We start from the raw sequence: 27,883 nt of genomic DNA on the forward strand, positions 1-27,883 counted from the left end.
TTTTCTTCGAAAATCAAACAAAATGCAATTCACTTATTGCAGATCAATACAAAATTACATAACAATAGAACTGTGACTTAATTTCTCTACTTCCAAAGATGATACATTTCCTTTTCCATTTTTTTGTATTTTGTCAAACGAATGTATCGCACGAGCATCAAATTATGTAGAGAAATATGCAATAGATAATAAGTGAAAAAATATATATGATAATCAGCGAACGAGAATACACGCGGATACAGAGGATCGTGCCGCGCTAATACGGCGGTTGATAAATTCGCGAGCGTGAAGCGATGTAGCCGCGGGCGTACTACGGTTTCTAGGCAGTGAGAAGCCATAAAGACGCTAAATAGCCACTTTCGACCGGGTAAGAAAGTGGTACTAGAGCGTCAGAGCTCAAGGGTGAGAAGATTGGAGTCAACGGCATACGGAACGCTTCGAGAGAGTACATAAAATCAGTTTGGATTACGCGCAAATGGACGGATAGAGACGCGCACGGCACGGAAGTTTGTGATGGAAGCATCTAGCAATAATGAGAGTTCGATGTGCCAGGGGGACGTCGTGCCGCCGGTATATAAACGCCGCGCGCGTTCCAGTTTATTCCTCGCCGTGCCAGGAAGGCGCAACAAATCATCGACGGTGGTACACCGCCGTGGATCGTTTCTTCTTTATGAGCGCGGTCGTTATGAAGCATCAAGCGCACATATCGCGATCGAAAGTACCGATTTCGCTTTCGTTTCACGACTATATATTTGTCAGTGGCGATCCAAGTCGCCATAGTTTGCAATGGAGATTATTTAGCGCGACTTTAGTGCCAATGGCACCAATGATATCTTTAGAATAAATCGGGATTGATATCATTCGGTAGGAACGAAAAGAACGGAATGCTACGGCATAATATATTACATAACGTAAAAAAATTATACTCGTTTTAAGTGCACATTTACGCAACGTTGTATTGTTGAATGATCACGTATATAAGGGTACATGGAGAGATGTGTATGTCGCAATAAACTGCAGAGCAATTAAAACCGGTAATTGAGATAAGCAGGAACTTAATACTGGATTAGATAGTGCATAGTAAAGTAAGATGTAGAAATCGCTTCGCGTCATAGATCAGTCGCAAAGATAGGTAGAATAATGCGCGTTTTGTAAATAGCGATTCATTAGGAAAGGCTCGAACAAAACAATCAATATATGCGAATAAATGCCGAATGATCAATCGATACAACCATGCATGATACAAGAGCACGTATGTATTGTGCCGTACATGTTATGCGTAAGTAGACAAGTTATATTAAAGCGGACAGTTCTCCAGAAAGGTAAGATATCGCGGTAATATGCTAATAGCGCGTAGGCGTTTTCTGGAAATAAGGAAGCATGCAACATAAAGACAACCACTTTTGGACGCAGGACTTTTGCATGGAACAGGTACCTGAAACCGACGTAAAATTATAATTGGGTCCTTCGCCCACGCGTAGCGAATATATTATTGCCTCTAACATATTCTAAAATATGTTAAACATTTACTATTCTTTGATATATTACCATTTACTATTTTACTGGCATAAAAAATTTATTGTTATTGTTACACGCATTTATATATGAATGTAAGGATATAATTTATAAATGTAATATATAGTTGTCCCATTGCAAACCATAAATTCTCTTTTCAGATTAATATAATACATACATTAAATTAATATGATAATTACGATATGTACATTTATGTAAATGCCTCAGAGAATTATGTAAAAATTAAAAAAACAGATAAGAAAATAGATGTCGAATCGTTATAAGTAGTGTCGTGAAACTTCAAAGCTTGCTATCAAGTTAGGTGACGAGACCTGCATTCGCGCCATCGATCACTTTTAGCGTTTTCGAATAACGAATGGCCGGAGAACAATCGGAGTACACGCGGGAATCGGCGCGGAGGAACCGCGAATGTATGCGATCGGTCAGGTAGTTCAGTGGACGAGTGGTTTGCCGGTTGGAAGGCAAGTCCGAGCTGCTGGAAGGATGCTGGAGAGGCCGAGTGGTGGCGGCACGGCCGGTGTGGTCAGGTGGCTCGCAAGGACGCGGCAGGCCGTTCACCCGTTCACCCATTCGCCCCCTTCCGCCCCCTCGCCGCCGGCTGCCCCCCTCACCGCCGATCACTATACGTACACGCTGGTATTCACGTATACACGGATACGTACACACATTTGTAGGCTCATCGCTGATCTCTCTTCCTCTCTTCTCTGACTTATCGTCCCTCGCCCATTCTCTTCTCCTCCAGTATCACGGTGTTTTCCCCCGCCTCTCCCTCCGTTGAGTCGTCTCCGCTCTAGATCCGAACGTGAGCGCAGCCTCAACTAAGTTACCGGTATTTGTACTCCGAGAAATCGCCGGTTACTGTACTCCCCGTGTAAACACGATAATTGACCCGTTACACTTTGCACCTCGCACGAACGAGAATTTGTTTCTTTAAGGCGATACACACGGTGTGTCCCTCGCGAGAGTCGCTTCTTGCATCTCATTTTTATTTCTCGTTATATTTCAGGCCCTCAGCCCGGGGCCTATAATACGCTCGTAAGTGTATTAATGATATCGTGAAAGTACAGTAGAACTCGTGAAATGTAGGGGTTTATGGCGTAATTTTGCGCGAAGTGGAAACGATACTATTAAAGCAACATTATTAGCATTTTATGATCGCTACGTCTACTAGAAATTTAAAGAGACACAAATTATAGACGTAAGATATAAAGTGAGAATAGAGCACAACAGAAAAAGGGTTTATATACATAGTGATGGTGATTTCGAACAATGATTATGCTATGTAGTTCTTCTTTTAATCATTTAAATTGCGACATAAAAACCCAAAGCGGGCACGATTGAAACAGGTTTGCCAGGTTTCGCGTCGATTTATTGGCACGGATATTAACGGCGTATCTCAAAGTCTGCATAAATCTCGGAATCCGGAAAAGAAATCGACGGCGTCAAATCGGGCCAAGATTTCGCCTCGACACGATGATCATCTTTCGATCTTCGACAATAAAATTATCGACAATATTAAAATGAAAATATAACATTTAATATTCGCATATTGGATCACAAAAAATTATTATAAATAAGCGAGAATTCGACCATTCGTGTTTGCGGTTGTTCGATTAATTTGTATAAGTTTATGGGATTTATCGTTTCATTCATCATACCTATAAATATCCGCGTTTCATCGGGATATGACCAGGATGAGCAACGTATTATGATCGCGAGAGCCCTTTACGACAAGCCAAGCTCGTTAATCGCGCGTTCCCCCGCGGCTGGTATCAGCACCACCGCGTAAAACAGCCCATCGACGACTTGCGACGTCACGTTCACGTTAACATCGAGCAAATGCTTGCGGCAATGACGTCACGGATGAAATAATAGACGGCCTCTCGACCTCTCCTTCTCTGCGGTTCTTCCCATCTTCCTCTCTTCAATCGAGGAGTTTCGTACGGTACCTTCAGAAATCGAGAAGAATGAGTGAGCGAGAAAGAGGGGGGAGAGAAAGAGAGAAAGAAGGAGAAGAGATCCGCTCTCCCGCAGGGAACTAATAACCGGGTTTCACAGGCCTGTCTCTGCTACACACGCGCGCGTACCCGATTCCACCAGCACAAATCAATAGCGAGGGTCAGGGGGACGAGGGATCGGGGGGCGGCGATGTAACCCGGGACGGGTCTGCGAGGCGCGCCCGTCAATGCAGGTAGCCGAACGACGAGGCGGCGGCGGCGGCGCGGTGGCTGTTATTAGCTTTCTTTTCTCGTAATACGCGCCCTGTCAGCGGCAGGAAATAAGAAGTATTCCGGCGCAGTTACTTTGTCAGTCGGGAAAGCGACAATAATCGCGGGTCCGCGCATGGTCCCCCCCCCCTCCGCGACCGTGTACGTTCGCCCACTCCCTCTTTATCCTTCGATGTGTCAACCCCCTTTTTGCTACTTTCTCTCTCTTTCTTCTCTTCTCTTTCTGGATGATTCTCAAGAGAAAGAAGAAGGGGTCGCGGGAACTGGCTGCCATGCGCGAGCGCGCGTATAAGAGTAGAGAAGTCGATTGAACAGAAATTGAATGATTGGAGGCGCGCCTCGAGGGCGCTTGATTGTTCATTCAAACAACAATCGTAATTGCATTACACGTCACAGCGGGACGAACGGAGATAGAAGGGGGTTATTTGTGAGGAACAGACGAATAGTCGGAATGGCAAACGACGGCGACGGTCCGAGAGTCCACCAGTCAAGAGTGTCGTCAAGATTGATCTCTATACAAAGATTAAAATACCTCGTTTATGTCTTGAAGTTTGTATGCATTTAAAACATGACATAATGTCAACAAAACTATTTTATAGATACATGCACAAAAATATTTTTTTAATAAAATGAAAATCGCTACATACTTTGTTTATCGAATAAACTCTCTCTTTTTCACTTCCATAAAAAGTACGGGTATAAATAGCTTTATCAAACTCGCGGTCCGAATCAACAGATTTATTTGTTTCACAGTAGAGCCAATTCTCCTCGTTGATGGGAACTCGCGTATCGTAGATTCGCGACGAATATTGTATTGGGGGGGTGGCTTTTGCACGTCGACGAGTGGCCACCGCCGAGCACACTTTTCGACTCCTCCATTCGGTCGCTTTCGACCAGCGGCGCTATGCTAACGTGATTAGCGCCACGAGTCTCTCAAGCACGTTTCGCATCGGCGGATTGACGATCGATATCGTTTTTTTTAGCGGCATACAGACGACGCGTGCCACGCGCCATCATTAGTCCGTCGAGGACCATTTCGCCGTTGGATGCGACGTTCTTGTTTCCGTTCGACTCTACTTCGCCTCGTTTAATTGTACCGCGGTGTTCTGGTTATGCGCGATTTGTTCAAGCGCAAGAAAATGCCGCTCTAATAGTCCTTGTTTATTCGTGCAATTGTGGTTTTCCGCTATGCACAGGTAAATATCTTCGGTTATCTATATTTGTTACATGTTAAAAATGTATGTGTACGCGGTAAATTTTATTACTATTTTTGAATCTAGATTTTTAATAAACTTGCTCCAGATTTCTTTTTTTTTAATCTTGATTTTATATATATTATATATAAATAAAATTTAAACAACAATAAAATAGGCAAAAACAAATTAAAGTATAATATTCTCCTCAATGTTTTATCATTTCGGTATTACAAATTTTTCATTTTTATACATTGAATATATTTGACAGGCAGACAAGAATAAAAATTTGTAAATTACACGGTTGCGTAATCGTTCCCTGTGGATTATTCGCGGTTTCGTCGGTGGCATTTCGTGGCATCCGCATTGAGCTAAGCTCATTGTCAGTTTGCAAATTATGGGGCTAGCTACTTCGCGAGTCTCTTGAAATCGATGTATTGCTCGACGCGACGCGTATATGCCTCAAGACTCCTCGAACAAACGCCGTCCGACATAAAGGAGGAGGTGAGGAGGAAACTAATGATTTGCTCAGTTAATATTTGTTCAGCTATATGTTCCTTTTCGAGTCGCTTCCTAAATCGAGGTTGACGTATTGTTACTGCCGTACGTTGTGATTAACATAATAATGCAAATACAATGACACGGCGAGCTTGACGGCCCGGGCAGTGTTTGAGCAGGTGAAAATTCCACCATGGCCGCGCGCAGTTGCGTAGGCGCCGATATGCGTTGAAACGCGCAAGGCTTCTCCGCAATTGTCTATATGCGTCCGTGTAACGTGTACACATCGTATATAACGAGTAACAATTGTTTTCTAATTCAATTAGTAGAACCTTGCGAATTTTCGTCGCGACCCATCCACGAAAGAACAATTCACATACATGCTTTCTTCGCCATTTCTCTTATCGATGTTCGTAGACTCCATCTAATATTGACTTTGCTAAATGCACATAAACAGCAGAAGTTTAAAAATCTTCATCGCCAGACGGGTGATATAAATTCCGACTAATGTTAGAAATGATGTATCTGCCGTTGTATTGATTCAATCAGAGACATAAATTCGTAGGTCCATTTGATGGCAAAGGTTTGTGGACTTTGAAGTGCTATTTGTGCCGCGTGAAGGTACCAATTTATCCTAACACATGTGCATCTCGTGTCAACAACGCTAGAAACGCGCTGGTCTTACGGTTTCAGGTTTAGAAAACGGCAATGCTCCGCGATATATCGATGAAAAAACGATCAGGCCGTGGCTCAAAGAGTGGCTTTTATCTCCCGCTGAATGCGTCTGCTGCCAAGAAAAATGTATACCGGAGATTTCTCATTTCCAGGTAATTAATTTACAATGAACCGGACGAAAGGGGAGCTAATCCTTGTTGCGAGGGTTATTTATGGAGTCGAGCCTCCATTGAGATCACCGCTTGCTCCCTTTACCACAAAAAACAAACGCTCGGCCGAGAAGATCATTCTTTCTTCCGCAACAGAAATCTTTGCCAGACCGCACTCAGATTATAACGAAATGTATTTTTAGTATCCTAAAAAATCTTCGGTGAATTTATCTTCTAGCAAATAGAAATCCATGACCAAAAGAAAAGAGACAGCTTACTTCATCGCTTTGATGGGTAATTAAATTTTGCTAACTATAGATTGTCTCAGAAAAAGCGATCAAAATGCCGAAATGCAGTGCAACGAGAATGTGCCTCTTTGACTGTTTATACGATCCAGCAATCGATTGAATCGCCTTGAAACAAAAAAAGGAAAAAAACAAATCGAACTCGAGCTCGGGACAATTCCGAAGCTTTGGCTGAGGACACTCTACGGCGGGATGGCAATCAGTACCAGTTCCGAAACGGGCATACATGCAGACGGCGGCGCACTTAATCGTAAAAAATAATTACGAGCAGGCGCGGAGGAAAAGAGCGCAAACGGAGAAAAAGCATGCAGTCCGGATGCTGGCCGGAAAATGACAATCACTAGGCGCGGGGCTGTTTCCTCTGTCTGACGTCAATCTAGTCGGTCGGAGGCTTACTGCGTCCCGCGGGGAGGCAGACGGAGGAACAGGGGTGGATTAGCGGCAGGGGGGTTGGGGACAGAGAGAAAGAGAGAGAAAGAGAGCCTCTGGCGCATTCGCCCTTCGTCAATTTACCGGCCGATCTCTCAGCCGAGGCTGAAATTTCATCGACCTTCGAGTGCAAGAGGGTGTTTTTCTCCCCTTGCCCTCTCACCTCCGTTCCATCGACTCCTCCAATCCCGCCTTCGTAACTGCGCTCGTGCTCGCTTTCGTCATTCGATAATCGTCCCATCGACGACGGGGCGTCCCGACAGGTGTCCACCAAGGACACCTCGGTCCGATCCCCGAGTGTGTCTTCACGTGATGGCGTCGCAGGTGACGTAACTCGCATACCAGCGTGACTTCGCGCGTACTTCACATTTACGATGCCCATGGTCTCGCTTACGATGAGGTATAAATGTATACTCGCTATCTACCAACGCAAAAACGAAACATGGTACTTGATTCCACCATCGTGACGTCGTCTAGGGTAGACACGTAATCCTTCTTCCATCTTTGATAACGATAAGAACAAACGGTATGGCTGTAATTGCATATTAAGCTCTTTTTCATGTCCACTCTCGTTATACATACATCTTCTCAATATTTCTTCTTAAATAGATCACAGAAGTTTCAGAAGCCAACTATCGCGAAAAGAAAATAATTATGACTTGTTATTAATTTATCAGTTTAAAAAAAATCGTCAGTTCCTTCAATCTTAATTTTAAGAATGCTTAAATTAAATTTTTTTCACTATTCTTATTATAATATAATTTTTAATATATGTAGTAAAATATGTATAATAATATAAAATGCGCGATTAAAAAATATAAATTTAACAATGTACGTAGGTAATATAGGTAAATCACGTTTCCAATGGTCAATTATCAAAATCTTAATAAAATATAAATATTTATCAACATTCCAAGTGGATAACTAATATTGCGCATTATAATTTTGTTAATTAGGCTAGCAAATACAATAATAATTGTGAAAAAGAAATTAGATATGTTAGCTTATTAAAACTTTATCTTAAAGTTCATTAAACGAATATATTTATTTAATGCGATATAACCAGTAGAGTGTGGATAGTTTTATGAATAAAACATCAGTAATATGTTAGAGTTTTCGTATGTTTTGCGAAGGATATGCCTTAATAGCGCTAATGATAGATCGTCTTAAGCGATAAGTATCATTTATAATATACAAATGTATCATAAACAAATAAATAAAGATTGACTCATTTTTCTTACACAAACACCTACCTTACATAAATAAAAAAATTATCAGTGTTTTTTCTTTTTTATGCCATATTTTTACATCGATTATTATAACTATGTTATTGGTCCAGAAAAATTCTTATTAAACTAGCAGCAATAAAAAAAATCCTGCATAATTGACAAATACAAATTATGACGTATTATAAGTCTAGATGAAAGAAATGAAAGAAGTTAAGTCCGTGAAAAAAGATGTATGCAATCTATTAGTAAAAAAACGATTTTTAGTTTAAAAAAGCGAAATAAAAACAACCAACGGGTATCATTAAAATTTTTAAATGTGCTGAAATACATTCACAGCTTACAGAACGATTGAACAAGGCAAAACAATATAGAAAAGCGTAATAAGCTGAGCAGAATAGACTTTATTTGATAAGAAACCGTGGATCAATATTTGAATTATGCTACAAAGCAGTTTTTCTCCGCACAGATGATTAATTCATTCACATTTGATAGCTTAATTCGTTGCTCTTCTTTCGCTATTCGGTCGGAAACGGATAAAACATCGCGCGACAGATGGATAACGTTTTATACCCTGAATCAGCTTACTACGCTTATTGTCCATCGTTTTCCGAATCAGTCGAGACAATATCAAAGCCACTGCTGCTGGCCGCGCGCGCTAGTTTCCCGTATAATGAAGGCAATGCCACGCCACGTTGTTGGCGTTTAAAAGTCCGGGAGCAGTTCCTTATTAGTTATTAGTATACGCTCCGGTGAGGGGCAAATGAAATGGTTTACAAACGCGAGAGCAAGAATAGAGACGGAGTCTTGAATGGGGGCCTTTGAATTACTGGTGGCCGCTTGTTTTGTATAGACACATAATGTATACGTATTCACGCAAACCCGCTCGTTTGTGCGTTGCCCGTGCACGCATGTGTGTATGCGATTTCGGTGTGTATGTACATGCGTCGCGTCTCGACAAGTAATATATAAGTATGGCGGGTGCGAGAGCCCGCTTGCGCGGACTTGTACACACGGAACCGTGAAGTCCGTGCAAAGAGAAGAGATACGAGAGGTTGGCCATTCCACCACCAGCATCATCCATCGTTGCGGTCCTTCCGTCACCCTTACCGTCTTTTTCAACTCCCCACCCCCCAATCTCTCGCAACCTGCTGAAAAATCTTGCGCCAAGTTCTACGCCCTGTCATCTTTTGAAAAGAATAATATCTCTCTCTCTCTCTCTCCCTCTCTCTCTCTCTCCCTCTCTCTCCCTCTCTTTGGAACATTAGCAATTCTATGATCGCCACCTTTATTTATACGTACCGTTCTTGCTACCGACTCTTCTATCCTCTATTCGCGTTCTCGCGCGACACACACACACCACACATACACGCGACACATGGACGGCGGGTCCATAATACACAGATATAGAATGCGTCAGAGTTACCATCTTCCTTTTTATAATTTTTAAACAAGCACTAATGAGTAATCTCTCTTCTAAAGAAATATTATCAATTGTGTTCTTACTTTCTGTATAATAAGTTTTACTGTAATAAGTTTGAGAGGGCCATTCGTTGATTTCTATGTATAGAAAGCTTCAAATGCAGTATCTCTGGTCCCTACAAGTAATAATTCTGAACCACCCCGTGCGTTATGTAACGTGTAGGGTGGAAAGAAAGCCCGACATTGCGGGCGGAGAAGCCGCGACGGTGTGGCGGCGGACGTCGCCTTGTTACAAAATACTTTAATTAATGACTCCTCGGAACAAATTTACCTTCATTATTAGCACATTCATGCCGGGCGACGTGGCCGCGCCGCGTACATGAACGCGCGCACGCAACACGTGTATCCGAGAGGCACAAAGCCGGCATTGTGTGGAGCCACTCATAAAAGACGCCTGTTCTTGCGCGGGCTTTAAATAATTCAATTCACCGAATGCTCTTCCTCCACCGACTGCATCGCTGCCTTTTGCTGCCTTCTCGCCGGAAGAAGCACAACGCGAAAAATGGAGGAGGATAGCGGCGAGAAGAAGGAAAGAACGGAAAAGGGGAAGTGGAGGAAAGAAACGCGAGATACATCATAAACGAGGAATGATATTAGATCACGTTAGGTGGTCTGATAGCGGCAGGATTGATCGATGTCGTCAAAATTATCAATCGATTATACTTAAAGTCTGAATAAAGGCGAAGATGTAACTAAACTCTAGATATCGACTATGTTGTAAAATATACTTGATAAGTTCCGAGAATGTAGCTGCTACTCGAATATAATTAATTACATGTCTTATATCGCACTACGGTATTTCATAATTTACATTCTACATAGCGGTATTACGGACAGAAAGAATCTGTGGGATAGGTAGCAGATTTGACACACTAGCTTCAGCGGATCGTAACAATACTATTCTCTACGTGTACCGCATAATTACAAGTTAAAAACGAAATCATACCGACGCCGACGAGCATATGCCCAGTCGCAAAAGCTTACAAGATGAATGCCGAACAACGCGCACAATAGCTCTTCTGTTCGTATCCTTCGTACGTCTAGACTAGAGAGTTAATAAAGCGTGTAAAGAGAAAAGACTGACAACATGCTCGTTTCTTATCCGAGCTAATTATTCACGCGTGCTTAAGAAATGAGGTTCGAAAAACCATTCAAACGGTACTCAAGAATATTTCAGTTTCAGAAACACATTATGTTTAATATGAAGAAGTACAGTCTAATTTTTTTATATGTATTTTGTTTCTAAGAAATAAAAGTACTACATATTACATGTATAATTTCATTTTTGTTTGCACGTTTGTGCAGTCCCGAATTTCCGAGAGGAACGCTTTTCGTATGCTTCTATATAGAAACCTTCTCTGCATCGTCACGGTATCCCCTAAACAGGTGCTCTCGAAACGAACGTTTCGCCGCGGAGAAAGTCTCGTCGGCCGTGGCTAAGCGAACGAGCGAAGCGGTTCAGAGGCGCGCGCGCGAGCGCATTTTCCGGGATTGCGGCGGCTGCCATGCCGCGAGAAAAAGGGTGAACAGCGTGGACGGAATGGAGATGAGCGGCACAAGAAACGAAACAGGCAAGAGAGATAGAACGACGGAGATGCAATGGTTAGCGAGGGTGGCAGGGGGAGCGATGAGCGCGGAGACGGAAGAAGAGGAGCACAAGAAGGAGGGACGAAGCGGGAGGCGAGGAGAGGAAGATACTACACAAACGGCAGAGAAGAGCATTGGGAACGGAGCACAAGAGCATGCACCGGCTCGAGGCGAGGGAGAAGAGCCGAGCCTCCGCTCGTTCCGGCCTCTAGCCAGACAAACGGCCCTTCGCCCGACGTAGAAGTCGCGCGCTTTTTGCGGCGCTCGTTCAAGTTTACATTTACGGACTGATCCCCTTACCCGTTGTCACCGGACGCTCCGCTCCACTCGTTCGTTCGTTCACTCGCTCGCTCGCTCGCTCGCATTACTGACTTGTATGCAGATGCACCCGCCGGCACCGCCGCGCCAGTGATTATCGCAGCTCGCGGCGTACGAGTCGCTCGCCCTATTTAACGAGAACAATGCCCTGCCGGGTGTGAGGACATTAATGCGCGGCTTCTGTCCAGCTTGATAGAAAGGCGGCGCGGCGCAGACCCAGCTCGCTACAGGTGTCGCGGCTCAATGATAATTGGGCGGAGAAACTGTCGTGCGTCAAGCGACGAGTATGGCCTTCTATGTCCGCAACCCTTTCCAGTCGCGTGCATGCGCGATTAAAATACGCAAATGCCGACAAGAGTCCCGGTCGAATGGCCGGTGAAGTAAATTATAATATATACGTGTCACAACGGAAAATCGCATGACTGAACATCATCTCCAATAAAAGTGATTAGATCTAATCCTGGAAATACTTGGTGAAATTAAATGGTCGACCTACTATTTTCCTCAGATTCCAATTTATGCATATATTTTATATAATGAAATAAATCGTTTATGTCTAAATTTCCTGACTAATAGACTGTGGTTGAATGTTTAGTTCCCGTTATGTTCCATTGCAGATACTTAATAGTATCAAAGTTGCCAGCGCAAGACGAAAAAGATCTTATAATTGCTGCTTTTTTTCAGACTGTGCAATAATAATTTCTATCTTGTACGTTTTCACCGGAAATGTCAAGTGATATAATGTTTATAATAAATGTCACGCGTTTTTGCCTTTTTATAAATTCGAGCTATCGAATTATGGAGACTGTTTCACAGTAATTGCATTTGATAAAGCAAGTTTAATTAATATGTTAATTTCTATACTAGAAGCGGCCTATTTTTTGCACGAAATGAAAATGTTACTTGATATTGAGAAACGCAATAATAAAACTGATTAAATGTTTCACTTTACCTATCGAATAAATTGAAGAAAGCAAAATTTGCACTATATATATATATATATATATATATATATATATATATATATATATATATTGATAAAAGCAACCCCGCGTATTTATAAACAACTTTTATAATATGTTTCGGTTACTTATCATTACGTTTTACGCATTTTACATTTCAGAAAAAGTCTACTATTCAGAATGTTAATTCGTTATTAATGGAAAAAAATGCACAAAATGATACGCGACAAAATAAAACAGGTGATAAACAGGTCGCAAATTTATTATAAAAATGAATAGATAAATATTCAAACAGCAAATCTTATGTAACACGAAAATATCTCACTTTCTCTGCTACGTAAAACTTTTGATTAAATCGAATTAAATATAAAAAAAATTAATATTTCACAAAAATTATCTAATGATTATCTATTTTATAATGCTGTATAAATATAAGTCAAGATATCAGGTAAGATTGAGTAGTCTATTGAAGATTCCTTTTTTTAAGAAAATGGGAAGGATATAAAAATTAGTTTGTTATGCATCAGTTTTATCGACGATATAACATTATAATTTTTCTTTCGAGAAGTCAATATTTAAACGATTAAAGAAAGTTGTATAACATTATTAATTAATGGTTTTACTGATTTCTTTGCTCATTTTTAATAACTTTGCAATTAATAGAAAAAATTTATACATCTTTTCCATTTTCTTACAAAACTTTGAAATTCTATAACTATAGATTTTATAAATACAAGAACGTTTAAGTATATTAAAAGATGAAAAACAAGGTAAAGAATTAAAGTCTTAAACCTTGTTAGTCTTGATATATCTAAAATGCTCATAAACGATTTTATCTCATATTCTATATTTGCTAATGATTAGAATGCAAGAAGAATGACTTTGTAAAAAGAGATGGTGGCACAACAAGAGATGATGAATCGGCAGGTGGCATGGAATTAGTGAAGAACGAAGAGCTTGCTGCCCGTCAATTACATAATCAACGGATGATATCGAGAATGATAATGCGTAACGAGTGGCGAACCAACAGGCTGCCTCCGAACTGGTTCGAGGGTGTAACGATTCTTTTTCGTCCCCTCTTGGTCGGACGGAGGGAAATAAAAATGCGATTCGCCTCAGCGAAGAGTCAAGTCGTCGGTCGGACTCTTTATTTACTTTATTATAGGCTGCGCTAACGGTATCGGTCGCATCACCGCCGTCTTGTTGCCCTCTTCTTTTGCCTTTTTACGAATATCCGATAATTGCGTCTCTCGAGTGGCGGCAATGCGGCGAGGATCTAATATTTGCTTTCCTTTCCAGACAACGACTTTAGATAATTGCTAGTATTTATTTGTCATAATCCGCAAACGAGAACAAACATTTAATAAATATTGTTTCCAATATTGTATGCAAAATGTAAAAAAATAGATGAAATAATTTAATCACATAGCAATGTCTAATACAGCGTTCAAGTTATTTCGTGTACAATGTTCTTTTTTAAATATTAAATCAAATTAAAACTTAAGTGAGATAATGAGTAAGTGAATTAAAACTTGTTCCTTACAATTATATGAACACTTATATAACATACAATGTTATTTAGACTGATGAGACTTATTTAAAGGAATCCAAAGTGATTTTCACGTCATGTCTCTTTGACAGAATACTCATCTTAGGTTGCATCTGTCATATTTCAAGAAAGCAATTAAGAAATATTGTTTCTACTCGTAGATACACGATGACAGAAATGATACACGTGGCGCGATTTACATTGATCGCGCCACGTGTATCATTTCAAGACGTTTATTTTGTATAGAGTTTACAAAATGAGCTCGTGAAAACATCTGTCAATCATTGTTTTCCATGAAACATAGAAGAATGTAGCGCAATGTGCATTGACAGTTACATATTCATTTTCAGCTACGTAACTCGTCAATTCAAATTCAATTTTTGCATGAAACTTTGTCAGTTTCAGTGCGACGTTAAGATATTAAGACATTTACATTTCACATACAATACAATAAGTCTGCGCAATTTTTTGCGCGAGAAATATCTTTTCGAAGTCGTCTCGATGTATATTCATATGCGCACATTGTCATGTATTTCTTTGCAAACGGGAGAATAATAGGTATACCGTAATAGTTCTAGTAATTCCGAAAGACGTTACACCGTTACATCATGTCCATTGTGCTTAATGATTAGCCGAAAAGTAACTTTTATCCGAGTGCGACATATTGACGGAGCGCTTCTCCGACTAACATATTCTTTTTCAATTTTGTATCGAAATAATTTTCACGTTCAGTGATCGAAATATCTTCACGATTGTCCATTTACGAAAGCAGTCACCGATACGATACATCCGTCTGTATATCTTTAATCGCTATACGTTCGTAACTTTATTCCATCAGTCACGGATCCAAAACGTCTCGTGCAAAAAGGCAACGCATTAACAACGAGCAATCCCCCTCATTATTGTTTTAAGGTGTCTCAAATCGGTGATCTCTCAGTAGAGAAGAAAAAGATAAAGCGGAAATCGTCTTAACGGAGCAGGACAAAGAGAAAGAAAAAACACGAGCATGACGTTCGCGCGTAGGTGCCAACAATTTATTGCCCATCACGCCTCAGTTGCTTAAGCCAAGCCACCTATGTTGGCTTTAAAGGTCTACGAAATGTTGGGACATTATTTTCGATGATTACCGCAATTCTTTGATTAGGAGCCGCTTCTCCGCTTGCCATGTCTCCTTATTACGATGATCGCGACGCATTAAATTCCTATCAAATTGTTGGAGAAACGGGCAGCAGCAAGCTTCAGAATAAAGGAAAAAGAATAGAGAAAGGAGTGGGGAGAGGGGAGGAGGTGGAGTGCGTTTCGAAATTCGTAACGATAATTTATATGGGTTCCGACCGAACTCACGCGGTCCCTCGTCACGATAAGATTGGAACGTTAGGGGCCTTTATATGGATACACAAAATATCTAAGTGCTGGATAACAGCTTCCACAAAGGATTTGAAACCGATTTTCCGTGGGCGCGAGATAGAAATTTACTTATATTGCCTTAATTTCGTCCTTAATAAGAATCTATTAACAAAGTTCGATTGATAAGGCTAATTCGATTAACGCGTAAACAGTCTATTTACATAACACTCGCTTTCACCTAGAAATAAATTAATAAACCATAAATATTCGTAATTGAATCGTTGAATCGGATTTAATCGCGGTTCTTATCTGTAGCTATAAAATCACTCGGGAGACGCTTCCGATCATAAACGCGCGATTTCTCGCGGCTACTAACAATAAGTGCCGCATAAAATATACACTTTCTCCGAATATTAACCTTTGATGACATCGCGATTCCAACAAAGTCACGTTATTATATTTTTTATCTGTGCTAAAAATCTGTGCTACCCGTTTGTCCCAAAAGTCATATCTCTTTCTTTTTTAAGAGTTATTTCCCCGGGAATAATTAATTCTAATTTTAGCAACATGTAGTACCGCGAAAAAGAGATTGATGGAAGTGTTGGAGAGAGATCGCGCGGCCCAAATACAATGCCTGTACAAGAAAAGGCAGGGGAAGGCATGCCGGACCGACGGATGGAGGCGAAAGAGAGATCGAGAGCAGCCGGCCCGGAGCTACGGAACATTTAACCGAACAAAAGAAGCCACTATAGGCAGCAACGTCCGACGGCGCGTTTCATAAAGATACGGATTTATCGCCACCGTGCCCGAAAAGGGGCTCGCCGCGCCGACAACGACGAGCTCAGGCCGCGACAAAAATACGAGCCCTTTAGCTTCAACACCTTGCCGCCTAGCACCGATTCCACGGTGTCACGCATTACCCACATTCGAAGAACGAGTTCTCACGCGGGAATTTCCAAATTAAACTTCGTCACGCGAAATGAGCGCGCTGCTGATCGAACTCGCGAATGTGTAACGGAAGTTTTCAAGTACTCCCTTAAAGAGAATTGCACAAGTTTTGTATGTGAGTGCATGTGTACTACATTTTTATATTATTGTAATTTAGTCCAATACCAAACAAAATATCTCACGCGTCTATCAGAAGAAATGTTTGCTGCTAAATTACAAGCTGACGAAGTTGCACGCAAGACGTTCAACTGTTATAAACTTCGAGATGGATCGACATCCGAAGTCCTGCTATCTCTCTTTTACAATTTCATTTATAGTCAATTACATCGCGTGCAAACGATGTCGTAAATTACACTTTTGCGTCGTGTCTTATCAATTGCGCATAATTCTCGCGGCGGAGCACATTACGGCAGGGAATGTATGCAGGGAGATTTATTGGTCAGTACGGTTTCTATCGGTCTAGCGCCTCCTTCGATCATTCAGTCCTGTATGAAAGTAACCAACTCTCTTTGCTTTATGTCGTTTCGTTCACCACGCGGGAGCGATGCGAGATAGCGTGAGGTCAAGTGGCAATCAACAATTCGATCGACAAGGTGCGAATCGCAGCGTGCGTACATCGGCACGCCACTTTAACGATGTCTTCGGGAGTTTATTAACAGCGCGACATACAATATTTATATTTCACTGCCGTGTCAAACCGTGGACAGCTCCCACAAATAATCGAGACATCTTAGTCGTTCACATTGGAGCGAATATATTCGTGGGTGAGCCAACTATCTTTAGCATTCTGTTACTTCGAATAATTCAATAACAATTCTCCAAGATATTATTATTCGTAAAATCTGACGTGTGGTTTTCACTTTATGTTTCAAAATCGACCACTCTATCGCTACGGACAGATAGCAAAGTCAGCGTACATCCGTGGTCCATGGAGGCTCCGTGCAATAATCTGGCTGTCTACCAGGCAGGTCGGTGACAGCAGCTGGTCGCGATCCAGCATCGGACGCTTCCAATCTTGCTACCCCCCCTCCCTCCGCGCCGTTGCAAGAACTGCTCCGCTTCTGTCCGTCCTCTTTCGTTCTCGCTCTATCTTGCCAGCTCCCTCTTATCCCCCTCTTTATCTTCCGTTTCTTCCTGTCCTCCCTTTCTCTCTCTTTCTCTTTCTTTTCGGTCCCCCTTCCATCTTCTCCCTTTCCGTGCCGCGACTCGAGTCTACCCTGATTTACGCCCGTTCACCTGCTCATCCGTTTCAAGAGTGCCCCACTTGCGCCTCTCTTTCCGGCTGCCTCGCGCGCTTCATGAAGCAATCGGGGACGTAGCAGCCTGACATTATTATCCCGAGTCCGACTATCGAGAGCCATATTAGAAATCTTTGTATTACGAACTCATTAGTCGTTGTATACGCTGTTGCGATCCGTCCGGCTTGCAGCGCCTCGTATTTATTACGTGCGCGGCCCGGTATTTGTAACGTGATCGCGTGTTAGATCAATCGGGGCGAACCGACGGCTCGCAGCCGAGCTAAAAGTCGACCGTTAATGATTTCGTCGGGACACGCGAGATAATAATTCCGGCAAACAAAGTAATCGCTAATTGAACGTTACGCTAACGAACAGGAGTCGCGGGTAAGCAAAAACGCACGCCATTCTATTGCGCTGACTGTATCTTTGTTCGAGATAACGAACAAAATGAATAAACAATGGATATAATATGATGCCGAGTAATATCCCGCAGCGAAAATTTCTTTGCGTTAAATACGCAATTAGATATAACTGATATAACTGCTTAATAATTTCCCTCTCCGTTACGGCGGATAAGCATAGAATGCACGAATATACCGCCACCAGCTCTGAACAGCCTTTAGACTATTTGCAGTTTCCGTCAATTTCTCTTAATTAACTAAAGTATGATAATTCCTGAATTCAACAAAAAGGCATATCTCACGTGTCAAATCACTTTTTCTCAGAAAATACTGTCACCTATATAATGTCGCATTTTAACATTATTTATAGAATACGCGCTCATCTCTAATAAACTGGACAAAAATATATTGATAAATTGACGTTAAAAAATTTCAAAAATGATAATCTTAAAATGGTGCCAACTAAAATCGATGCCAATTTAATCGAATAAATAGTGAATTTGCATAAAATAAAGAATATTTCGGTGAATCTCATAAAAAAATTTATGACAGGATGTATACATATAGTAGCTCTACTGTGATAGAAGAGAATCGGTTTATAACCAACAGCCAATTAAAAAAATACGAGTTTCGCAGAAATATAAGAAGATATAACGGTATAAAAGACTAAAGTATAACGAGCATCTGTCAACGATACAGCTAATGGGATTCGATTCCTGTAACTCCACGTGTATCCGCAGCTCGTTAATAACTATTCGAATGACGTTCGCTATTCGAAACTTTCAGTCGTCATGAATAATCGAAATATTCTGCTAGAACACAACGAACCTCGTGCATCCCGGAGAAATCGGATGCGGCATCAAAACTCGTTCCTCTTCAAACGGTGATATCAATGGCATCGCTCGCATCATACTTGACGAATATTTCATCGTTACTTAAGGCTAAATAAATCGAACATTTTAACGTAATCATAAAATTGATGTGATTTCGGCCGGCCGAGCAATAAACACGTCATGATGGACAATAATATAAAGTGCTGTTGTTGTGTTCCGAAATAGTAGATGCTCTTGGAACGCATAACCGCGTTATATGATCGTATGACACCGTATTCATTATAAACACGCAAAAATTATTTCTGCGCATGAAGTGCCAATATTGTATTTCCGCTTACGGGGAGAGGATGCGATCGTTAAGGCACCGGATAAAATGCTAACGTAACCATTTAGGTTGCCACGGCGATTAGGTGCTGTAACGCTGCTGAAGCGAGCATAAGACTGCTATAAAAAGAATGTATAATATTTCGAGAAAGTCGATATATCAGAATAAGCAAATTCCAATTTTACCCGATGTATGCAGATCTCTCTTCTTCATATTAATTGAACGATACAATCGTTATGCGTGTCTACTATTAGTAACTAGATAATATAGCGTGACGTGACAAAGCGTAAACTCATGTAACACCATATATAATAGCGCATCTTTGAGTAATTTCATCGGCGTTAGTATGCTACGGTACTACTACCGCGCGCTCGTAAAGAGTGTCGCGCACGATGTTGCAGGTACTTACTCCCGTGAAATCTATCGGGGGTGTAAAGTGTAAATGATCCGCCACATCGGCATCGGCGAGCCGTTATTGCCCGAACGATGACCCGGCGTTTCGATTAATCGGAAACGAGTTTGTCCGATCGGCCGGCCGTAGTAACGAAAGAACATTGGCGCGAAACGCGCGAGGCAGACACTGCGACGAGAGACAGAGAGAGAGGAAGAGATGAAGAGCCACTCGACGGTGTCACGACAAAACGCAGGTACGTACTTAAGTATATATAGTGGTACCCGCAGGAGGCAGCGCGGGGAGGCTCCCCGGCTGTAAAGTATAAAGCATTAAGCGTTAATCTCGGCGGTGGACAAGATAATGCCCGAAGTCGGCTCCGTGTGAGGAGCCTGTGAGTGGCTATTTATCTCGAGTTTAAATCGATTTGTATGCTAATCCACGAGAGAAATCCGCCTGCGTACATAAAACTGAAGGAGGCCTACAAAACTCAGCCTCCATGAGATTCCAGATATATCCCTGACTAATTAGGCCCACCGCCGCCCTGCCTTCTTCCTTCGGCCTCTCCTCCGTCCCGTCACCCCTTTCGATGATACCGACCTCCCACCCATCGGGAATCACCTCTCTTCGTCGAGAAACCATCGTGTTTCGCCGAACACCGGAGGAACACCAACCATTCGTTCGAAGGAAGGAAAAGAGAGAGAGATAAAGAGAAAAGACGAAGACGAAAGGAGAGAAGTTTGCTTCGTTACGACAACGGTGACTACAACGAACGTTCGCAGTCTCTCTCTTATTCACCTGTATTAACTCCACCGATAAATGCCTCGGGATTCCAGGGGCCAGATCGCCGGTATAAAGAATCGTGCCTCGGCAAAGAGCAAAACGAAAGAGGGGAGGAGCAGGACCCTTGGAGAATCGCCGCGCAAATGACCGCTCTCGCGATCAGCTTCGTTGACACTACGACAGCGCTCTCGTTGACATTTTTTGAGGGGCAAACTCGTTAAGGCCGAGGGTACCCATCCACCAGGTCAATGACCGTTTCATCGATAGCATAAGCAGCTGCAGGTAACGTTCCGCGTCCGCGATAGATGTGTCAGTTTAGACAGAAATTTGGAAGAATTTTTAATGAGAGAACATATTTGGAGATTTACGGGTTTCCCCAGGGTTTCCGGTTCGAGCTCGATTCGTATACGTGCCACATATCGTGTAAATCGCTCCATTCTGTAAGATACAATATCATTATACTACTTCGCTAATAAATTAGTCTGTGCGTATATTTCGATATAGCAGCAAAGAGTTGATAATTTTTTTGCCGATCAAGAGATGAGACGTTTCCTTTCGTTTTGTGGCTTTAGTTTTACTTTACTGTAACTAATCTCGATAATGTAGATCTGAATGCTGTAGGATGTTACGAGGGAACTTGGATCGTTCCCAAATAATCGCCAAGTGGGCGTGTTGTCTCTTAGGCCATAATATGAAAGCTTCTCGTGAACACGAGAAGAATGGCCGTCTCACTTTAATTCCTGAGTTACCTCGTTTATGGGTCGAACCCACGAGCATTAAATCTGTGAATTGCTTTGATCTTTTATATTTATTTCGTGGAACAGGGGGATTCGATGAGTTCGGGTGGGCGAACGGGTCAGGTAACCTCGCCGCGAATCGCTGGGCTAAATGTAAATGACAAAGGTACACGAGCAAAATAGAAATTTCTTCTGAAGTAACGATTATATTTTTGTAGTGTTTGGCACTCTAATATGTTTTTTCTATAGCAATTTACACTTTAAATCTAAGTTAATTTAAATACAATAAAAATAAAAACCTATAAATATATATCGTATAATTACTTTAAAGTAACTACTTCAATTGTCCCAAAAATGCTCTTTCAATCTAAATTTTCATAAAAACTTTAATTATCTCAAAGATGCTCCTTCAGCCTAAAGTTCCCATAAAGGCATCAGGATACATGATGGAATGAGATAAGATCGGCTTGTCGCACATATATACTAAAAACGAATGTTATGATTACCGAGCGTTCCAATATTTATATTTCATGTCAATATTCGATTCGATAAAAATGACGGCAAACTTAATTCATTCGTTCGTACGCGTTTCTCAGCTAGATAAGTGCTTAAAGAGGACCAATTATGCGAGGAAACTTTAATTTGCATTTTGCTTCGGGTCGCGAGATAAGATCGCGCATACCGCGATCGATGGATGCAACAGCATGCGTTTCGAGACAAACTGGTATCTGGCTGACTGGACATTGTTCCACTCTGAATAACCGGCCGTAACAATTGAGTTCGGTTTTGAACAAAGGACTCTATTAGGGCACGCGCGCATTTTCCATGCCAAGGCGAACGGGATTGGCTACGAAGACAAATCGCACGATCCACGAACGGCGCGAGCTCACATTGTATTCTCTCGATCTATATGGATAAAACCACCTGTTTCGCAAAAATTCGCCGGGGCATTCAGTATTGCTGATGCTTTCGGCGTCGACCTATCGGTAATCGCACTCGCCTTGACAAATCAAGTGAGAGACGCAAACAAGAATATACGGATATATTTAAATGCTTGCATGATCGATAGAAAGTATAGCACGAAGAAAATGTTATGAACATTATGAAAGAGATAGAGTAGATCTCGTTACACAAACGGACTGAACATATCAGCGAATCGATGGCAGTTTCCAAGTGTCGGAAAGATCAGAATAATCGTGAGAAACATAAAGTCTTTGATTTAATATATCCCACGAAAAACCCATGTGAAATATTTAATTAAAGCGTTCGATCGTTTATTATACAGTAGGATATACTGACAGTAAAGTACGTTTCTCACAATATTGTGAAAATTAGCGTATAATTGCTCGACGTACGAAAAATGTCATCGTTTTTGACGTGGAAAATTATGATATCCTATGATCTTTACGTCCGAGCACAGTGGATTTACATGCAAATTGCCACGTACAAAATGAATATGCCGCGCTTTAAAGGATTTCATTTTGAACATTTACGAGCTCCTAACACACCGAAACGACCGTAAGAGCATCAGCAATACCGACGAACGTAACTCAGCGCCGATCGTTGAAGAGCACGTGAGAAACAAGCGAAGAAGATTTACGACAAGGGAAATATACCTTCTATGCCGACCGCACGTGTACATTTTAACGGAAGAATGAGAGAGGACTGCGAGAGAAAGAAAGAGCCATCTTATAAGGGTTGCCAACTCGCTCTCCTTTGTGATACAGCGCGTAAAGGGTGTAACCTTGCGTGCTTCGGGGGTTAACTTTGCGCGCAGTGAGCTCGAGAGATGTTTCCTTGGCAACTTTTAACGATATTCAAAGTAGATACGCTTGTGTCGGTTTTTACCACAGTGCACAGGCGTATCTGTCGCAGAAGAATTGGAGATCAGCGTGGAAGAACCAGGCACGTCTCGTCTTTTCTTTAATGGATCGCATATTATTTAGCATACATAATATTTATAAAGGTTATCTACTTTATCGGACAAACAAAATATCTTACACATAATTTTTTATGTAAATTTTATCGAATAAAATATTACAAGTACTTAATTAAATTTTTTAATATGTATATTTTTAAATATCGATCTTCACTCTAATTGTAAGTGATAGATTTATCATCGTAAAGGACGCGTCGTACATCTTCCGTTAAAAAATCTGTACCCATCGAGGATTCTAAGAACGGAAAGGTCCTGCTTCCCCGCGCGTATCTCGCGGTGGACGTTTTACGACATTCGGTAGAGCTATAAATCGTCGAGCCTGGTCCGATTTATGCATCGATATCGGTACACTTAAGTATACAAATGTGCCCTTAATTGGACTGTCTCCTCCTGTGTGTACTATAAAAGCGGCACTTCACACGGCCCCCAAATCACTGCTGACAGGGACTCCTTTTAAGTCAAAAATATGGCCACTAAAAGTGACCACTATCAACTGTACGCGGCGCGAGGAAATGTGATTTCGCGAGAGACATAACGCGCAGCGAAGAAACTCGTATGAGACTTCGGCAGGTGCCGGGTGCGAAAACAACGACATTGCGTGATATGTAAGTTTTCTGTACCCTCATCTACATTTGAAATACAAGAAACAAGACAAAGAAATATAAGAGCCACGAAGGACGAGACATGAGGGAGAAGGGGGCAGAGAATAAGCTCCAATGAAAAGGGAATCCCTGTAAAATGAAAGTCTGAGCGACGTCGTCGCATTCATTCGATATTTTAATTTCCTGCCGCAAATGCCGCGGTACGGGATCGACTTAATAACTCGATGCAACCACATTGTGCGCGTTGTGTATCCGCGTATATCCACAATGAAGGATAATAACACACGGACTATAGATGACTTCTAGTGACCGTTAGGTCCCGAAGAAATCATAGTTACATTAGGAACATATAATTAAGTAGTTTGATTAATAATTTATTGCGTTAGGATCGTAAAATGTAATCACGCAGCAAGAAGATATACGCTTTCTCACACCGGGTTTTATTGCAACAATCAGTAAGATCGTATAATTAACCTAGCCAGCCGTTTGCTCGTTCTAAATATTTCAGTGTCTCGCATTTTCAGATCACTATCAGACATGTTCGGTCGCGGAAAGATATAAATTTTGCGTGATATGTATAACCATAATAATTAATCAATATTAATATTAATATAGCAAAAAATATAGCAGTTTGAGACACTCAAAATTTTTACGGATTCTTTCAAAGAAGCCACAATAGAAGCCTATACCTAAATAGAGATAATTTTCTGAGAAATGTTGCAATCTCATTAGGCAGTTCCTTTCCTCTATATCTATCAACGATACTGACTCAAGTTCGTTATCGCAAGCAAGAGAAAAATAAATGCATAATCCGAGAAGGTCTAACATGTCGCACTTGGTACCCTATACCCGCCGCAGTTACAATTTTATACAATTGACAACTGTTCCGCACGCGGCAGCTACGGCGACTTCAATTTTCTCGTCGTTTAATTAAAATAAAATAAATAGAGTATCAGACAGGATTCCATATAGGCAGTCTACTAAAACGAGAAACAAATTTCCTTTTTGGAAGAGACAGACGAGCGCGTTTTGTACAACATTCCACAAGCACGAGTGCTTAACTGATTACTCCGATGATAATGCGGGAGTTTCGACGAATCGGCGAACGCGCCGAAAGATTCCGCGGATTGTCGATCGACATCCGCCACGCGGGATACGTTACATCGCAAACGTGACCGAGCGGCGTAGCGAGAGAACGATTTTTGCTACTTGCAACCGGCACGGCGCGGCGAGAATCAACGAAGCCGCCGCGCCGCGCCGTGGTGATCACGTGCGCATGATAACCGAGACTAGTTGGACAATGTTTGCCTCCTTCGTCGGTGTCTACGACGGTGCGCGCCTCTGAGAGATTATCGACATTCGACAATCGAAGGATTTATCGTTCCATTTGCCCACGTATTCGCCTCGAGAATCGCTCATGACGGCGCGAGAAGCCGTGAGAGACGCGAGATCGACCGTATGCACGGCGTCTGCCGGTTCCGCGAACGTCGCGAGTCGAGATATTCCAACATAATGACTTGAAGATTCCTATTAACGTCTGCGAAAGATTAATTCTGCAGTGACTCCATGTTTATCCACCTTCTACGAAGTGAAATGGTAGCATGTGATGTAGAATTACTATTCGCATGCGAAATCGCGTAATAATTTCTTTCAAGAAGTCGGACTGGAGTATACTGCGATTTGCGCGAATTTGCGCGAATTTACGCGGGATGTGATTACGACGAAGAGATCGCGAGCATGAGAGGACGAAATTTTTCTACGTAAGATGCTTGCAAAGGGACGCAGATTACTCTCAAATAAAAGGTAACATTTTTGTGAGAATGTTTTTCGCTACGAGCAGGATGTAAGCTGTGTGCAACTTACCGTCAGTTTCAACTAGCTGCTTCCGCACAAGCGAAACGTCTGTCGTGCGAATTACTCATCATTACGAATACCCGTCCATGCCGTCCGTATAATCGATTCCTAATAAAACGCACTAAGCTCGCCAAATAGCTGTTTCTTTCCGATAGCACCTGACACGAAGTTTAAGTTCCTGCACTGTCGTCAAGGTATTTCACCCACACTATATGGTTCACGTTTCTGCTTGGCGATCAGAAAGAGATACCTCGCACTAACACGCGCGGTCACAAAAAAGCCGAACAAACCGGACGAATCTTTCACGGTACACTATATATACTCACGCTTAAAACTAATTGAGCAATCATCGCGATCACACAGTATATCGAGTCGGCTCTTCGCGTTTGTATCATTGAAACGACTACAACAAAATCAAGATTGCAAACGATTTGGTTCAATCACTGATATAAAGGAAACAAGGGAGAAGAAAAAGAGGATTGGATATAAATGGCGATCAGGAACAGAATCACTATAGAAGAAGAAAAGGGAAGATATAGAAGAAAGCTAGTAACGCGTTTTTCATCAAGATAAACAGGCGATTGTCAAAGCCAATGGCATCACAACACACAGGCAGTTAACACAAAATTTCAAATAAACCAAAACCAACGTCTCGTCTATGATTAAACAATTTTCTCAGGTTAGATTGTGAGCTACAGCGATGACTCGGGGCTCATCGAATCGGCCCGATCGTGGACCTTTCAGTCCTGCCAAGGGACGCGACGATAACAAGCAGGGCGACAGCACCGATGTGGGATCATGTAAGAGTTTGGCGTTCCAGAACAATTAACCACAAAGTCTAATCGCTTTAATTAAGCGTTTTACCCATCGTCTCCTTCCAACCTATCCTGCCCTTCTCGTCCGTCGAGATTCGGAACCTCCTCCGCTTCCTCCCCGTCATCTGATCCTCTTAATTCTAATCTACTTCTTCTTGATCGATTACATCCGACCGCTGTCGATTAAGAGCCTCTCGCAGCTCCAATCTGTAAACCTAAACGTCGACCAACGACAGCCACTTTATATCATGATCATCGTGTGAACTCGGTGGGTATAAACGATGAGCGTTCGATCTAATGATCTTCCTTGACAATCCACTTTCTTGACAATAGATCTATAAATCTCTTGGACGCGAAGTGAAATCCGCTTGCCGATAATCGACGACTCAAATTATGTAATTATTGTTGATAGCAAAATTGCTGACGATTGACGGACGCGATTTCCCACGTGTTCACACCGTACTGTCCCGTGCGCGCCTTACTGTCAGAGGGCGCGATACCAACATGCACACCATCATCGTTCGACCCTAGGAATGTCCACGTATCGGCCGTGAAGCGACGCAGCGGATCTCTCGCCTCATTCACGCGGTTTCGTGCGTGCCCGAACGTTTCTTTCGTTTACACCCGGCACCGATACATACACGCGTGATCGACTGACCGGGCTAGATCGAGATGATTTTCGTCTCGATTTCCCTCACGGTACCACATGAGCGCCGACGCGAAATGTTCACGACACACCAGGCGGCGGGAACGGGCGCGAACGAACGATCACGAACGATGACAATGATAATGATATAACAATAGCGTGCGTTCTCCGCTGGTTCAGATCTTACACTGAAGACCAAGGTACACATACACATGTGTGTCGGCTGGGCCGGCAGGTAGAAGAAGGAGGTAGAGACCGAGAGGTAGGAGGAGGTGGAGTGTGGCTCCGGAGGGAGGGGAGCCCACGCTCTTGTGCACCGGCCGCGCACACAAACGGCATCAGACATACACACGCGGATACACGTGTGCTCTCTCTCTCTCTCTCCCTCTTTATCTCTCTTTCTCGCACACAAGTGCGCGTGCACAATGTACCTACGCTCTCGCGCCGCAGCCTCGCGATCGCGAGAGCGGAATCGGGAGAGCATTCTCGCGCGTTTACGCACCTGTATGCGTCGGATGCTGGCCTGGTGTACGGGCCCCTTGCACGTACACTTGCGGCGACTCTCTCGCGCGAGTGCTCTCGTGTACCCCGTTACGTCGCATCGTGTCGCGCGCGCACAGTATGCGTGCGTGCGTGAGCACGTGTGAGAGGGCCGTGTGCCTACACGCGAAGAGACAACGCCATGCCGTGCCACACACAGGTAACCTGTCGTCCTGGGGCCCCTCGCCCCTTCCCGCGAACGCGTCGAGGCACCTCGCTTCACTTACATACGATACGATACGAACGAGCCACAAGGCAGGCAGGTAGCGCACAAAACTAAAGAGACTCGAGAGAGGAGGCGAGACAGTGACGGTGAGAGATCAGGGAGAATGGGATAGAATGAAAGA

The 27,883-nt window shown here is 42.5% G+C and overlaps 1 protein-coding gene across 1 annotated transcript in view; it reads right to left on the bottom strand.

The window, feature by feature from the left end:
- The window catches only part of Sox102f (transcription factor Sox102F), a 139,263-nt gene extending 112,093 nt beyond the window's left edge, over nucleotides 1-27,170 (bottom strand). Inside the window, exon 1 of the mRNA XM_071780462.1 lies at nucleotides 25,545-27,170. The gene's annotated coding sequence lies outside the window, so the exon portion shown is untranslated. The remainder of the gene's footprint in view (nucleotides 1-25,544) is intronic.
- Nucleotides 27,171-27,883: the final 713 nt, after the last annotated feature.

Source organism: Temnothorax longispinosus, chromosome 6 (assembly GCF_030848805.1).
Source record: "Temnothorax longispinosus isolate EJ_2023e chromosome 6, Tlon_JGU_v1, whole genome shotgun sequence".
In the NCBI taxonomy this organism is placed as follows: domain Eukaryota; kingdom Metazoa; phylum Arthropoda; class Insecta; order Hymenoptera; family Formicidae; genus Temnothorax; species Temnothorax longispinosus.